Here is a 17768-nt window from a genome sequence, read left to right as displayed (position 1 = left end):
CAACATAAACACAACATATGCATATAACGAAAATACAAAACAGGGAAAATCAATTTACAATACTATTTAGAAAGACCTTAGGACAAAGCACATTAACAATTAGTTAGGACATCACAATATTGACAAAACATAACTATTGATGCATAGTTAGAGACAATTCGAACTACATACCAATGCATTATTTTACTTTGTAATTTGACATGTGCCCATTGCTAAGCTATTGGTGTTGTTTCCCCTAGATGACACCAAAATTGCAATATAACTTCAAGTACGTGGGAGATTCAATCCCAACTAGAAAAGAGGTATTATAAATTCCCTCTAGAAATGACTTGATAAAGTATAGCAATCAGAATTTCTAAGCAATATATATCACATAAACACAATAGTTCTTATTCTGAGTCCCACCGGAAAAATGTGTAGATAAGCGCAACATACCACATGTGCATTGAATACAAATGGTCACATCTCTTTCTGTATCAAAAAATCCATATGCCAAGCAAATGAATGTAGAATTGAAAATAGGTTATATCCTTCTTAACCGTAGGAGATGTTAAGCCCAAATATATTACCAGAGTGTTATCCGGTAATATGGTGATGTGGGTAAAGTAACCCCAATCCGATAACTATCACGTGTTAGAAAATTTTCAATGGGTAGCACTTACTATTACTGTGATGTCTTGTCAGTAATTCATTTACTTAAAGGTAGTCACATGACTCAAAGAGGTGCTTTCCTGGGGGCTTATTATCAAGGACCGTGTTAAAATTATTGCTGTTTTATCGGCAGGAAACTGCTGATAAAACGGCGATAATGTGCTTGATAATACGCCCTTCTTAATTCCCATAGAAGCCCATGTTAACATCAGAACATGGGCTTCTATGGGAATTTACAAGGGCGTATTATCAAGCCCATTATCGCCGTTTTATCGGCAGTTTCCTGCCGATAAAACAGCGATAATTTTAACACTGGTCCTTGATAATATGCCCCTTAGTTACTAAAGAGTCCCTGAAGCAACCAGTGTGAGTATGATATGGGTGACACAGCAGCCAAAGTCAGTGCCAAATAACAAACGTCACATATCAATTATGCTAATATTGAAACTAGTTATATCAATAAGCAACAATAAATGCCCCATTTGAGTGCCTCCCAAGCAGTTAGCACTAATAACAGCAAAAAAAGATTATTGCATTGATCAAAACCCCCAATGGAGAGTCACAAATACGATTAACCTCACACGTTGGAGTGCAGCACTACTACTCGTGTGTCTTAGAAATATAGTGAAACTACTAAATATGTGAAAGTCTCCCTCAGACAGCAAAGGACGGCTCACCTAATGAGCATATCTACATAAACATTTCGCTATTCCAACGTACCTTGATACGTAACCCTGCCGTACCCATGAAAATCTGAGAGGTAGAAAGAGATGATCAACAGGGTTGCCCCTTTTTGAACCCTGTCACATGCTCTTCTGACACAGCTGAAAAAGGGATGCAGAAAATCAGGAATATCCCCAAGCTTGAATACTAAGCAAGAACAGTAGTCATCTTTTAGTGGGACTATTTTACCAGGAGAATCAATGCCAATAGTATTGAGACCAAATTATATAAAACATAGTTAGCGCTCACTAGAGGTATATAATGATAAAATATATCTGTAATCTGTTGTCTTATATAATCAAATGTTTATGATCCCAATCAACCAATATTAAATATAAATAGTAAAGTCAAATTTTCTTGAGAAAGGACTAACAGCTAATGGCTTAAGAGATGGCGGCCATCTTTAACCGGTAAATTTCAACCCCGAAATCACAAAAACCAATAGATAAATTGTAAACATTTTCCAAAACATATATACCAAATAATTATGCATGATTTGGAATAATTGACCCATGATATTAAATGTGAAAGGGCCAATATTATGTATATATTCGTACGTTCAATGTACCTATTCATATTCTGATTCGAAATATCCATCTTTAAATAGCAAAGGTCAACAATATAGTAGAAAATAATAATACTAGGGGCCATTTACTCAATCTTAATGTTATTTGAGATATGTAAGTATCTCATAAATTGTCACTTATGTCATACATATTTCCAAAAGTTCAAACTAAAAAAACAGAGAGATCATGGACAATCCTTTATAATGACATTAGAGAGAAAATTGGTATTTGCATGATGTGAATATGGAATACATGTATGGTTTAAAAAGCAGTGTGATCTGAAAGGTTAAAGTGTTCATGATTTCAACCCAGAAAATAGTGGAATTCATTATCCGAGTTGTGGCCATCCAAAAGGGCTCGTAGGCGGCAAATCCATCTTGCTTCAGTTTGTCTTAACCTCACTTCCATGTTGCCCCCATGGATATTCTCATTTACCAGATCAATTTCAAGGAACTAGAATTCAGAATCATTGGTATGGGCTACGCTGTTGTGCTCCATCATAGGATATCTGGTATCACCGTTCATCACTGCTCTGTGATGTTTCTGTACATGTGTTTTAAGACTAAGCATTGTGCTGCCTAAATAAATCGTATTGCATTTACAGCCAACTATAAGTGTAAAAGGCATTTGAGTCCTACTTCTAGTTGTTTACTCCTGTTGAATATTGCATAGGTATGGATTAGGAACAATTGAATTGAGATTATGTATTTGAATAGTCGGTTTTGGTTTAAAAGAAGGATCATTATGTATTACAAAAAGCAGTTGAGTGAATGTTGTGCTTGGTGATGTAAAACTGAGAGGATTGTTCTGAAATGCCTGCCGATTTTCATAGATACGCACAAAAACATGTAGTCCTACTTCTGTTATGGTGATCACTGCACTTGTATTTACGTATGCAAAGAGCAAACGTGACTGACCCATGAGCAAGGAGCAAGTTGCTCCAAAACGCGTCGGACGTTTTTGCTGCAATTAATACAATTATCACACTTCAAATTTTTGGGCTGCAGCATGGCTCTTCAATTTTAATAAGAGGAAGTGACTTGTTGAATTATTAGAGATGTTGCTACCTTGCTGCGAGGATGCCATCACAAGCGGTAGGAGAGCGAGCGACTGTTTGCTGTTTAAGTATAGAAGATTGTCCTGTCCACCTCTGCTTTGATCTAATAATGTTGGGTTAGCAGCACGGAACAGGAATCAAAAATCCAGAAGTGGTGGAGGCGAGCAGAGGAGTCGAATGGCGTCCGTCGATTGACCGATCCACACATGCAGTGAGTGTTTTAGATACCAGGCTAACCCACGTAACAGCATTAATATAGCAGAAAGGCTGACAGAATTGACACAGCTGAACAAGTTTAGCTACTATCGGTTGGGAGCTTGAAGGTGTACTTACACGGATAAATGGCATTAATTTGACAATTTTCTCAATATGGCAGCGAGTAGAAATGCAAGAAGGAAACAGGCAGCTGAAAGCATGTTTGTTCTGATTTCTAAAGATGCAGCAGAACATAAGCCAAATGGTAGTCGCCTCAATGATTTTCACTCAAAAAGCAACTATGGGATAAATTATGTAAGGATGCAAGACATGAACAAGGCAAATGGTGGGAGGGAACTGCCTTACAAAAATATGTGGATTGCGAAAGGTTTCCTAGGGGTTTAAGAATTTTTATTACTTCAACTTTCAATAACCCTAATTGAAAAATGGGCTCTAAAGAATAATAACTGTTCAAAAGTCATGTTAAAATTACTAATCAATTATGCAACTAAGGACAGGGGGAGGCTGTCATTAGAGATTGAATAATTAACAAAAAATTAAAAAGAAAAGTACACAGAAAGCAAGTTAATGTTGAAATTAATAAATTAAGCTTACGTTTAGAAAAAGCAGAGGATGAAATTTGGGAGAAAATTTGACCATTTAGGAGAAAATAGTTGAGATAAACAAAAAACTGTGTGAACTGCTGAGTGTATGGGGAATACTAAGGCAGGACCAAGTGAAGTCAGCAATATAAATATGGGACAAGGAGAACAAATTAAAAGTGATGCTAGTAGTGAAAATCCAAAAATGTAAAATAATTCGATCTGATGACAAAAGGAAGATTGGCAGCACAAGGGAAACTAAGGAACCCAGTAGTACATAGGTCTAGGACGAGGCATCAGAGGAGGCACCAAGAGAGGCACAAAAAAATAGGGAAACTTGGATGGCTATACGGGAATGACATCAAAAGGCCAATCAGCTGCAAAATGAAAGACAGGCTCACAGTGGTAAATTTATCTGAAACTGTACTCTCGGACTGTCAAATGGAGGTTTTATCTTTCGGTCTATCCTTCTGCCCGACAACTACATTAAATTATACTAACAGAAAGATTGATTTGTTTCAATTTACCCGAAAACTAAAATTGAAAAGATGGTTTGCGAATAAAATAGAGAGGATGCAACCCAAAAGGGATACTCCATTTAATCTTGCTATAGAACACATTGCGATTTTACACACAATTAAATAATTGAAAGGCAGCAAAGATTTGGTAGATGACCCTATACTTAACTTAGTGGAGAGATGAATGTTTGAACGAATTGGATGAATACAAGTTTTTATGTTGTAATTTCCCTAAGTTGTCAGCTATGTACATGTTACCAAAATTGCATAAAGATAAAAATGATCCACCTGGTAGACCAACAGTTTCCTCAAGAGGAAGTATGTATGAAAACACATCAAAATACATTGATTACTTCTTGAGACCGTTTGTGCAATCCCTCCCCCTAAATAGGAGACACAAGAAATTTCCTGAGGGTAATTAATAACATCGTGTGGGAGGAAACTTTGCTTTTAATGGCATTAGATGTAAACAATCTATGAACATGTGTACCATATGAGCTAGGTATGTTGGCATGTCAACATTTCTTAAGGGCATAGTCAATATCATACTTATTGCACATATAGATGCTTTTGGAACATGATGTACACATGCCTTATTAATACTTTTTTTATTTTCAATTATGAGAAATATAGACAGACCCAGGGAACGGCGATGGGGACCTGCTTCGCCCTTACTATGCCGGTTTATACCTCAGCTGGTGAGAGGAGCAGGTGGTCAGTAACATCGTTGAATTTGAACACGCCGTTCTCTAGGTTCAATATATCAATGACATTTTTTGTATTTGGAAAGGGATTAAGGAAAAGCACACAGTTTTGTGGAAAAATTAAATTTAAAATATTCGAATTTGAAATTTTTAAGTGAAGTGCACAGCAAAGAAATTGAGTTCTTAGATGTTAATTCAAAAGTATGTAACAACAAGTTGGAAAGTACTTGTTCCATAAGAAAACATCTGGCAACAGTCTGTTGCAAGCAGGCAGCTGCTACCCTGTATACCGCACAGAGAACTGTTAACAGCAAGAAGGAATTACAGCCCTGATGTTCTGTTTCAAGAAGAAATAAGTATCATGAAAGAGAAATTTAAGGGAAGAGGATATTCTGTGAAAGTTATTGAACAGGCATGTATGAAATTAAGAAGTATAAAAAGGGAGAATCTGTTTCTTCCTTAAAACAAGGACAGGACTGAAGAACAACCAGTTAGATGTATCACTTCATTTAGTAGTCAGGCATGGGAAGTCAAACGACGCCTTAAAAAATTGTGGCAGGTGTTGAGAACTGATGAAATTCTTGCTAAACATGTAGATGACAATCCACAGCTTACATTCAGAAGATGTACATCACTGAAAGTTGTCCTATGTAATTCTATGGTTCAACTAAAGAGCAGCAGGAATGCCATACAGGATTTCTATGTATGAGGTGAATGTAAAGCCTGTAGGCACAGTATTAACTGTAAATCAATTCAACTATCAATGAGTCAGAAACCTTATGAGATTATGAAACGCCTAACCTTTAATTCAGATTACTGTTTATATGTGTTGACCTGTCCATATTCACTGTTCTATATTGGCATCACTATCCACAAAGCAAAGAAAAGAGTTCTGGAACATCTTAGAGCAATAGCAAGAGAGGATCAACAATATCCTATAGCAAGACACTTTAAAGAACATCATGATAAAGATGAAAGGCCACTCAAATTTTGTGTGAATGACAGAATTCCTGTATCTGAAAGAGGAAGCAACAGAGTTCATGATTTACGTCGTCTTGAATCTTGATTGATGATAAAATACGAAATCCTGCATCCTATTGGCTTAAATAAAGATGAGGAGCTATCTGTTTACTAAGGCTAAACTGTGGAAACTGCTAATTTTGAGGAGGATTTATCATATTGTATATTTATATAGAATGCATCTCTAAGTTTAAGTTTGCTCTTTTTAATGGTAATGGGATATATCTCATTTGATCATGTATTGGTTTTATTGTAGGAGACATTGTGTCCATCAAATGTGAATGAGGAAGGACAAAGAGCCGATATATCTAGGTCGATCCATGAAAGTTGGGCGACCGCTGTGATGAATTGGTGAACAAAAACTTTCATTGTTTATTTGTTATTCTTATACTTGAACAAAACTAAAGAGCCCACTGGGCACAATGAATTTAGGAATGTGTATTATCTGAGGTAATGGCCCACTGGGGTATGAATAAATATTCTAGAGATTGAAGACATTAAAAGCTGGTTATTTTTCTATTGTGAAATATGATGAGCAAACCTTGATGCATTTGATCATACATTTGAAAATGTATATAGCATGCTGGATAAAGCAACACATGATTGTTTCAAAACGTCTTCTAAAGTTGAAAGCTCTGTAAAGGGCATTTGAATCCTACATCTAGTTGTTTACTCCTAGTTGAATGTTACACAGGTATGGATTAAGAACAATGGAATTCATATCAGGCACTTGAATAGTGCGTTTTGGTCTAAACCAAGGATCATTATCTGTAACATAAAGCAGTTAAGGAAATGATATGCTTGGTAATGGGAAATTGAGAGGATCGCAGCTGCGGCCCGTGGAGGGAGTTCCGGTGGGGCAGAAAGGCGGGGCGGGGGAGGGGCAGGGGGGGAGTGCTAAAACCCGGAATATAGATAATTGGAGGTAAGTAAAAAATGTAATAAATAAAACGAATTTCGTGGCGTGCGCTGCATCGCATTTTGCAATGCAGGGCGCGCAACGAAATTTGTTTTATTTATTAAATGTTTTACTTACCTCCAATGCCTAAATGTAAATACCAATCGTTTAACGATTTTACTGGGCCTAATAATCGTGATGGTGAGTGTTCTGAGCCAAACTCACTGACCTCAGGCTCCGAAGTTGAACTTGATGCTGGATGCCCTTCTGCAGTATTTGTTGTGGGTTGATCTAGCGGGCTTTTAACCCCTCCCCTGCTGGTGACGGAACCACTCCGTCATCAGCTGCGGTCGCGCTGTGCTGATGACGGAGCGGTTCCGTCACGGCCCGCTCGGCGCACCTGCGCGGCTTGAATTCCGCGCCTGCGCTGGGTGTTCCATTGAGCGGGCGGGGCTGTGACGGAACCGCTCCGTCATGAGCACAGCTCAACCGCGGCTGGTGTCGGAGCAGTTCCGTCACCAGCATGTGGCCGCCGCGCGGCCGCCCCACCCCCTTAGCACTGCGGCGGAATAGCCACCGCAGTGAAGGGGTTAATTACCAGCCATTCATTTTCCAACTTACTCGCTGACTCAGCTATCCAAGTTTTGTAGCGGGCAACATCCATCATTGAAAAATAATTTAATGTCTTTAGTGCCCATTTTACATCTGGATCCAGAATTGTGGCACAAATGTAATGTTCTTGTGACAAAATCGTATTTTTATTTTGCACCCTTGTATTGTTAGCTAAGCGACGGGGTAAGCTCCCCACCAACTCATATGCTTCTTTTTTTTCCTGTACACCTTTGTATGCTTCAGACACGTCCTTCAGCTGATGCTCTAGCATTTGCAATAATGGGATAGCTAGGCCCATAGTACAGTCCTCCTTGCTGACTTCATGTGTGAAGACCTCAAAAGGAAGAAGCATCTCAGTCAGGCATTTAACTAGGCAACATTGGTCCATCTGAAGTGTCATGCCTTTCACAGTAGCGTCCCCTCTTCGAATGACATATTCATTGATTGGCCTATACTGCTCAAACAGACGGTCAAGCATTTAATAAGTTGAGTTCCAACGTGTTGCCACCTCCTGAATGACTGGCATTCTATAGTCACGTTGAATGATCCTCAGCTGCTTCCGAGCTTTAAAAGAATGGCTGAAATTAGTGCATATTCTTCGGCAGGTGTCAGTAAGTTGCTGACTATGGCTTCTTTTTTCAGAAAGTCTTGAACTATAATGTTAATGCAGTGCTCCAAACACAGAACCCTGAAATAGGAACCAAGCTACATGGGTTTAAGTACGTTACTGCCATTATCTGTGAACCAAAACCAATATTAAGCCTTCTTGGGTGCAGCCATTCAAAAACCTTGCTGCAAAACTCTTCCAATATGTTTTCAGCAGTATGAGATTTCTCCGTGGCGAACATGGCTACAGTTGCATGTTTCCGAGTAGCTTTAAAAATCTGAGCTGTGTCAACCGCACCTACTTCAGATAGCTTATCTCTAACCCCCTCAAAGGAGACCCAGTGTGCAGTGATGCACATGTAATCAGTGGCTTGGCAATTGGTCCACATGTCTGTTGTCAGGTAGATATTGTGAACAGGACTCTGCTACAAAGCTTGTCCAACCAATTCCAGCACATCATTATGAAGTGCTGGAACAGCAGTTCTTGCAAAATAGGACCGACTGGGAACCTTCCATTTAGGGCAGATGGCTGACACAAATTCAAGAAAACCCACCCCTTCCACAAATGAAAACGGGAGAAGGTCCAGCGCTAACATTTTAGCCAGCTTCACATTGTACAACCGTGCCATTGGGTGGTTGTGTTGGTACTGCCCCTTCAACCTAAGCATTCTCTCAATGGTAGGCTGGATTATTTTCCGTTGTGGTGCTGTTGTTTTCTTTAACCCAGTTAGGCTCAACGATGCACTTTGTTTCATTGCAGTACTCGGTCGCCTTGGTGTCTCAGACTGACTCGGAGTATGGCTCTTACTGCGGTGCCTCTGAGATGTTGCTGAGGATGTGGGCGGTACCACTACACTACTGGGGACAGGGCTAGAATTGTTGACAAATTGAGCATATATCAATGTTCTCCTTCTTACTGCTAACCGAAAAGAAGTCCCAAACTGGGGAGGAGAACTTTCTGGTGCTGCTGGATCATCCACTCTCAATACCAGATGAACTTGAGGGTGTGCTTGGAATGTGACTCTGTGCAGCTACACTGTGACTTCTACCACTACCTACTGAGATGGTGGTTGAGCTGGATGTAGGTCCCTTCTGGCCTTCGCAAAAATGGAAGCTGGAGGTCGTGGTGGTGTTACCTGTGTTGGTGGTATCCATGCTACATGCTTCTCAGCCATTTTGGATAGGGTAATAATGTTGGTCTCCATCTGCTCTCGGCCGGGAGTGATGTTCATGATGACTGGCTCGTCAACATCATCATCCCCCTCTTGTACATCTACCTCCATAACTCTAAGGCTTTCTGGAACCTTCCTTTTCACTAGCTTTGTTTTGTGGAATGCATCACTCTCAGACTGAGCTGGTGGCTTCCACGTGGCATCACGATCATCAGAAGTGGGACTTGAAGAAGAAGAGGATGGACTAACCATCCTTTTCCTTGCTGGGGATCTGGAAGACAATGGATCTTCTGAAACAGTGGTTTGCTCTACTTAGTCTGTAGGAAGGTCAATTTCCTGAAATGCCCCTACTTCGGGAGGAACAAATACTATGGTGGGCTGTTGTTGTGGCTGTTCTTGCGGCTACTGCTGTTCTTGCGGCTGTGCCTGCTACTGCTGCACACTTATCTGCTGAGTTTCCGCCTGCATTAATTGTGTACTACTTTGCGATAATGACATTCCAACATCGCTGCTCGTTGGAAGAATGGCTACCTCTGCGACACTCATGTGCTTGGGCCAGGGTTTGTGGGATTGGCCCGCTGGTGCGAAGGTGCTGCTCCCAGCTTGGTTCCCGGACAATGCTGCTGCTGGCATAACTTTTTTGGTCCCAAAAAACACATTGGTCTGCACACCAGTCGTTGTTAGTGCCACTTCCTTTTTTCGGTTCCTTCTTCTTCTCACTCTCAACTTTCTTGGTACTGGAGGTCCTGGTACCTTTCTTTGGGGCCATCTTCTTCAGATGTCGGGCAGGACGCAGGTGCACAAGTTGCAGAGATGTCGGTGGTCACACGTGGACGTGATGTGGTGCGCAGCAGGACTTTTGTCTGGCATCACAACAGGCACCTAAAAGCAAATAAGCCAAGAGAAGAACATCAGTGAAATGTTGCATTTGTTTTGTGGTTTAGTTACTACTAGCACAAACAAACAAATAAAAGATATAGTCTAGCCATTTGTGAGACTTTGTCAACAAGGGCTATGGTATACTATTGTTTACACACTACACTCTAAGGAAGCATAGGAAAGAGAATAAGAACAACAACCAAAATGCAAATGTAATGGAAGTGGACCTGTTTGGCATTAAATTATTTGACCATCACATCTTTCAGGAAGCTGCTGCTGGCAAAGGGGATGGATGGAAGCAGTAAGCCAATAGGAAAGCCATGCAGGCCTATATGGCAAAAGCAGCACCCTAATAACTCCCACCAGAAAAAGGTCACCAGCCACATGGATACTCACAAATCACAAGCAACAAGCAGGAGGCCTGTGAAACAATGAACTGACAAAAAGCCTATAAAAGCCACGCAAAGGATGCATGCTAAACCACACTGCTTTGCCTTTTTAATGCAATAAAATGCAAAAACAAAAATACAGAGGCCAAAACAAGGTCTGCAGGGTGCACACCAACACACCAGACAGGCAGACACACACACAACAAAGGCCTTTTTTTAACATACACCCAAAACCAGAAATACCCCCCAAAAAACACATTTTCCAACTCAATCCAATGCCATAAATGCCCTAAATGTTGTTTGAATTTAACAAACCACACATAAACACTTGTTTAATGCATCCGTGGCTACCTGCTCTGAGCCTACTGGATGAAAGCAGGCCTGTTGGCAGACAAGGCCACACAAGCTTGCAGGCCTAGGCTTCAAAATGGCCATCAGCCACATGTCCAGGCCCACCCAACTACAAGAAACAGAAGACAGACAATGCAGGCCTATTGCAAAAAGCACACTACCTGCCTTCAAATCGGGCACCAGCCTCATGGCCAGGCCCACAACAAGAAGCCTAGGCCACAAAGGAATACCATGCAGGCCTATATGGCAAAAGCAGCACACTAATAACTCCCACCAGAAAAAGGCCACCAACCCCATGGACACTCACTAATCACAAGCAACAAGCAGGAGGCCTAGGAAATAATGAGCTAACAAAAGGCCTATAAAAGCCAGGCAAATTATGCATGCTAAACCACACTTCTTTGCCTTTTTTAAGGCAATAAAATGCAAAAACAAAAATACACAGGCCACAACAAAGTCGGCAGGGTGCACACCAACACACCAGACAGGCAGACACACAACAAAGGCCTTTCTTTAACACACACCCAAAAACAGAAATACCCCCAAAAAACAAATTTTCCAACTCAATCCAAAGCCATCCATGCCCTAAATGATGTTTGAAATACATTCAACACACACCAGAGGAACAGTTGCTTCATCATGCACCCACCCATGACTAGCTCTGGGCCTACTCACTACCCACAACAATTTAAAAAAAAGAATGCTAAGTACCAAAATTGTAGTTGTAGCATCTGCAATGCCCCAAATCAAACAGACACAACACCAACTTACTTGTAAAATATCAAATTCAAAAGTCCTCAAATCCAATGATAATGATGCAGCAGACACAAAGAGTTATCCTTCCAGCTCAAAATCCAAAGGCAGAATGAACAGGAAATGGACAAAACACTGGGAGGAGCCTGCTGGACAGGAACAAGAAGTTGAAGATTCTGTGGCACTTCCTCCCTCTCCCCCATTTAAAAAAAGGACTACTTTCACAAAAAAGGACAGCCAAATGTCAATCTGAGGAGTTTTTTTCATCCAAATCATCATTTACAGAAGGTTTTATCCGGATAGAGATAATATTCTTCTCCAGAATGACAATTTTACGTGTTCGAGATCGTGAGCTTCACCACACTTCTACTGGATGTCGATGGCGCATCCAAAATGACGTCTTTGTGATCTCACGCTCTCTGTCGCATTGGAGATTGACGTGTTTGCGATCTCACTCTCTCTCTCGCGGTGGAGAATGACGTGTTTGCGATCTCAGACACTCACGGTTTCTGATGGTGAGGTAAATGACGTGATTGTGAACTCTCGCGAGATAGTGCGACCGGCTACCAACATCTTGTGGAGCACAGGAACGGATCGGAAAGCTCATCGGCGAGGGGATCCCAGTAAGGCGATTGCGCATGGGAAAACGCATTTTCAAAGTGCAAACATGAAAAAAAATCTCTGCTACCATGCAAATCGAGGAAATTTTGGCATTTTCGCGCTCTCCGCGGAAAGCGAAAATGTCAAAATAATGCAAGTTCCACGAACGGAGCGGAATTTGACGCCCACCCCTAATACACATAGCTGAAATATATATATATTCCACAAAACAGCTCCTTCCGGTATCACAAGGACCCGTGAGAAATGGCACACATGCCGGCAGAGCGTACCAGCTAAAATATCCTGTAAGAGTTCAAAGTAAGTGCGCTCTCAGGACAGCAGGGATCCGGGACAAAGTAACTGTCAAAGCGTTTAATTACACAACGCGTTTCGACTACAGCCGTAGTCTTGGTCACATGTAAAGTGCAGAAGTACATGATTAGTTTGAATAACATCACATGGGAACGTAATACAGGAAGTGGTGTAACTGGTAACATGGCAGACATGACGGAATGTACAATCAACACTAAAATAGTGTTAAAATGCAGCATGTCAGCAGCAAAAGTACACATTCATCATGCATAGTCCAAATAAATGAACAAATGCAAAAGAAAATCAGAACACAGCGTGATCACGAGTGAGGTGTCACACTGGCTAATGCAGCAGCATGAAGAACTCGCAAGTATCATACATGCACCATGTCAGCAGAACTAGGTGAACATTCGTCATGCATAGTGTGATTATGTAAGACAAACACTGTAAATGGTCAATAAAAGCGTAGTCACAAGTGCGGAATGACACTGACTGACACTGCAGCAAGATGAACTCGCAATGGTCAAGTAAGCAACCCCATCTGTGTGGGTGCGTCGGGCGGGACGTGTGTCCTGTTATACGGTCAAACAAAACCTCAAAGAGTGAGTCGGATAAAGTCCGTGTGGGCATATGCAAAGCAGAAAGAGTTCATCCCCTCCCACATGCAACATGAGGGGGAAAGTCCCCTCTTGGATAAAGACAGAAAGAGATTGTGGGCCAGTGCCCTGGTGTGAGTGTTTGGTGCTGTCATGTGTCTGAGCTTTCACCTAGTGACATGTTACATATAAATAAACATACAAATACTTGAATACCTGTGTTTCAAACGCCATACTCTGTACATTTGTGTACAAGAAGGTGTATGTATTTCATTCTGCTCATAATACAGGGCAGATACGTATTCAATAGTATGTTTGAAGGGATCTATTACACCTACAAAAGTAAGATATGTCTGCCTGTGCAACTGAATGACAGAGCAGAAATTAGAAGATTTGACCACCCATGGGAGAAGCTATCCACTTTTTTAGCTACCATCTTCAGATGCATAACACGTTAACTAGACATAATATCGACTCCACAATATCGAATGGTTAAAATATCGAGTAAAAAATATCGATTATAATAAAATATCGAAAACAAAAATATCGTTGGGAAAAATATCGAATGAAATAATGTTAAAAAAATATCGAGTACAAAAATATCGACTCAAAAACATCGACAAGACAAAATATCGATATATAGTCAAAGTATAAAATATCGATAATATTTAGAAAAAAGGTACTAAATGTTAATTTTTTAGTAATAGTAATATAAATAGTAGTTAATGTTTAGGAGCGGGATGTTGGGTTAATAGGGGATAAGGGTGGGGAGTAATTTAAAATAAATAATTAATTACTATATGTTTGTAATTTTTTTTACATTAATTAATTGGTAAATAATTATTATTAATTACTTAATAAATTAACTAATTAATATTAATTAGTTAATTAATTATTATAATTATTGTACATATTTTACATTATTAATTATTAGGTAAATAATTATTATTAATTAATTAATAAATTTAGTAATGTATATTAATTAGTTAATTAATTATTATAATTATTGTACATATTTTAAATTATTAATTATTTGGTAACTAATTATTATTAATTAGTTAATTAATTAACTAATTAATATAAAAAGTAGTTCATGTTTAGGAGCGGGATGTTGGGTTAATAGGGGATAAGGGTGGGGAGTAATTTAAAATAAATAATTAATTACTATATGTTTGTAATTTTTGTTAACATTAATTAATTGGTAAATAATTTTTATTAATTACTTAATAAATTTACTATTTAATATTAACTAATTAAGTAATTATTATAATTATTGTACATATTTTAAATTATTAATTATTTGGTAAATAATTATTATTAATTAATTAATAAATTTACTAATTTATATTAATTAGTTCATTAATTATTATAGTTATTGAACATATTTTAAATTATTAATTATTTGGTAAATAATTATTATTAATTAATTAATAAATTTACTAATTTATATTAATTAGTTAATTAATTATTATAATTATTCTACATATTTTAAATTATTAATTATTTGGTAACTAATTAATATTAATTAGTTAATTAATTAACTAATTAATATAATTTAGTTAATTAATTAATATAATGTGTTTAAAAATTACGTTAAATTAATTGACAATTAATTTAAAAAAATAACTAAATTACATTATTTAGAGTTACTTTTTATATATAGTATATTTTGTTATTGTGACGTAATTTATTTGGAAAAATCATAATAATTATTTAATTTAATTATTTACAGGTATTGTGCTACTATATAAATATTTTAGGTATTGTTAGAAATTGTAATTAGTGTTTAGGAGCGGGATGTTGGGTTAATAGGGGATAAGGGTGGGGAGTAATTTAAAATAATTATTTAAATAATATATGTATATAAAGATTTATAATTATTAATTATTTGGTAAATAATTATGATTAATTAGTTAATTAAATCTATAATTAATATTATTACATTAATTATTTAATATATTTCTTACATATTTTTTTATAGTAATTAATTGTTAATTATGTAATATATTTTTGTTTATTATATTATTTAGAGACATTTTTCTTTATTTATTTTGTTATTGTTAATTAATTAATTTTGAAAATATATAATAATTATTACATTAAATTAATTACAGCTAATGTGGTCATATATTCACTTCTTTGTTAATGTTCATTAATAATTAATTGATAATTAAATAATAATCAATATTTTTGGATCAAGGAGTATTAGTAGGGTTCTGGGTCAGTTTTGTGTTTTTGGGTAAAGGGTTTTTTTTAAGGTTCAGGGTCAGTTTTCAGTTCTTGGGTTAAGGAGTTTTTTTGGGCTCAGGGTCAGTTTTCTGTTCTTGGCCAAAGGTTTATTATTTGGGTTCAGGGTCAGTTTTCAGTTCTTGGGTTAAGGAGTTTTTTTGGGTTCAGGGTCAGTTTTCAGTTCTTGGGCAAAGGTGTATTATTTGGGTTCAGGGTCAGTTTTCAGTTTTTGGATAAAGGGGTATTTGTAGAGGTCAGGGTCAGTTTTGTGTTTTTGGGTAAAGGGGTATTTATAGGGTTCAGGGTCAGTTTTCATTTTTTGGGTAAAGGGTTTTTTTAAGGTTCAGGGTCAGTTTTCTGTTCTTGGGTTAAGGAGTTTTTTAGGGTTCAGGGTCAGTTTTCTGTTCTTGGGCAAAGGTGTATTATTTGGGTTCAGGGTCAGTTTTCAGTTCTTGGGTAAAGGGGTATTATTTGGATTCAGGGTCAGTTTTCAGTTTTTGGATAAAGGGGTATTTTTAGGGTTCAGGGTCAGTTTTGGGTTTTTGGATAAAGGGGTATTTTGTAGGGTTCAGGGTCAGTTTTCAGTTCTTGGGTAAAGGGTTATTTTTTGGGTTCAGGGTCAGTTTTAAGTTTTTGGCTAAAGGGGTATTTTTAGGGTTCAGGGTCAGTTATGGGTTTTTGGATAAAGGGGTATTTTTTATAGTTCAGGGTCAATTTTAAGTTCTTGGATAAAGGAATATTTTTAGGGTTCAGGGTCAGTTTTGTGTATATAAAGTGTGCTACAAAATAATAAAAATATTTAAATATATTTAAAACATTTTAGTGACTAAAAGTTGCTAATTTTTAGGCAAAATTTTTTTTGGGGTACTACTCAGCTAAAAATATACTCTAAATATATGTACATAATATTATTATAATATATATGATTATTTGACAATATTTTATACAATAACATTATACTAAATTAGCTATTCTAATTTATACATGGTCAGTGTCCAGCACCTTTCCAGATATTAGTTTCACTTGAGTAGGAATAGTAAATAATAATTGGTCAGTGTCCTGCAACTTCTCTGATAATAGCTTGACAGGAGTAGGAATAGCAATTATTAATTGGTCAGTGTCCAAAACATTTGCATATAATTGTACATTAGCGTGTTATTATATAAAAAAATTAATGCAAAATGGATGTTTTCACAAAACTTTATTACAAATTTTTATTTTTTTAATGTATACTACAATACAATCACAATCAAAAAATACATGAACATTTTTGGAAATGTAGTATTTGCTGAATAACACATTATCATTTATGTACATGTTGTAATTTGTCACACAAAATTATTTAACAACATTTTTCTATAAATAACAATATTTATTATCATCAACTTTGAGTAACAAGTATTTATATTTAAATACATAACATAACAGTTACTTTTCTGTTTCTTACATTTATATTTAATAATGTTAATATTATATATTAATATTATTAAATATTTACTTTTTAAATTTAAATTGTTATAAAGTAACCTGACAATTATTATATTTGCTCAAACTATGGAAATAATAATTATGACAATTTTTGGCACATATTTCTGACAATGTTGTTTTTAAATTAAACATATGAATATATTATGTTGTTAACTTTATAACTGTAAATGGGAATAATATGTTTCATAATAATATCTGGTATTGGTAAAAGATTATTTATGCAATTATATACTTTTATAATACTTAGAAATTATTAAAAAACATTTTGTAATAATTAATAAAAATAATAACAAATATATTTATTATTATTATTATTAATTAATAAACTTAAACATTTATCTTTTCTTTTCAGAAATACATACATTCAGAGAAAAAAATACACATTATTTAAGGGCATTATTTATATAGTAAATGGTTATATTTTTTTATTAATAACAATAAATACGTTATATTATTTATTATTATTAATTATTTACATAAAAAATAATAATGTTTAGTTCTAAACAAACACAAAGTTATTCCTATAAATATACACAATAAGAAAATATTTACATATATTATTTCAAGTGTTACATACATTTTTTTAATATTATTAATATATATTAATTACTATATATTAATTAATATTAAAGAAATTTATATTTTTTCAACACTTTAAATTATTATGAGTCTAGTGTATTAATTTGTTACAATAACAATGTGTATGTATTATATTTTTATACTATAACATTGTGTGGAAAAAAATATTTAACATGTTATTTACATGTAAAGATTATTTTTCAAATGATATACCGCATTTAATAGAATGTATAGTAAATGTAGATAAATAGGAACGTTATAAAAGTAA

This window comes from Lissotriton helveticus, chromosome 3_1, assembly GCF_964261635.1.
Source record: "Lissotriton helveticus chromosome 3_1, aLisHel1.1, whole genome shotgun sequence".
NCBI lineage: Eukaryota > Metazoa > Chordata > Amphibia > Caudata > Salamandridae > Lissotriton > Lissotriton helveticus.
The sequence above is the reverse complement of the archived record's forward strand: the minus strand, read 5'-3'. Positions refer to the sequence as shown.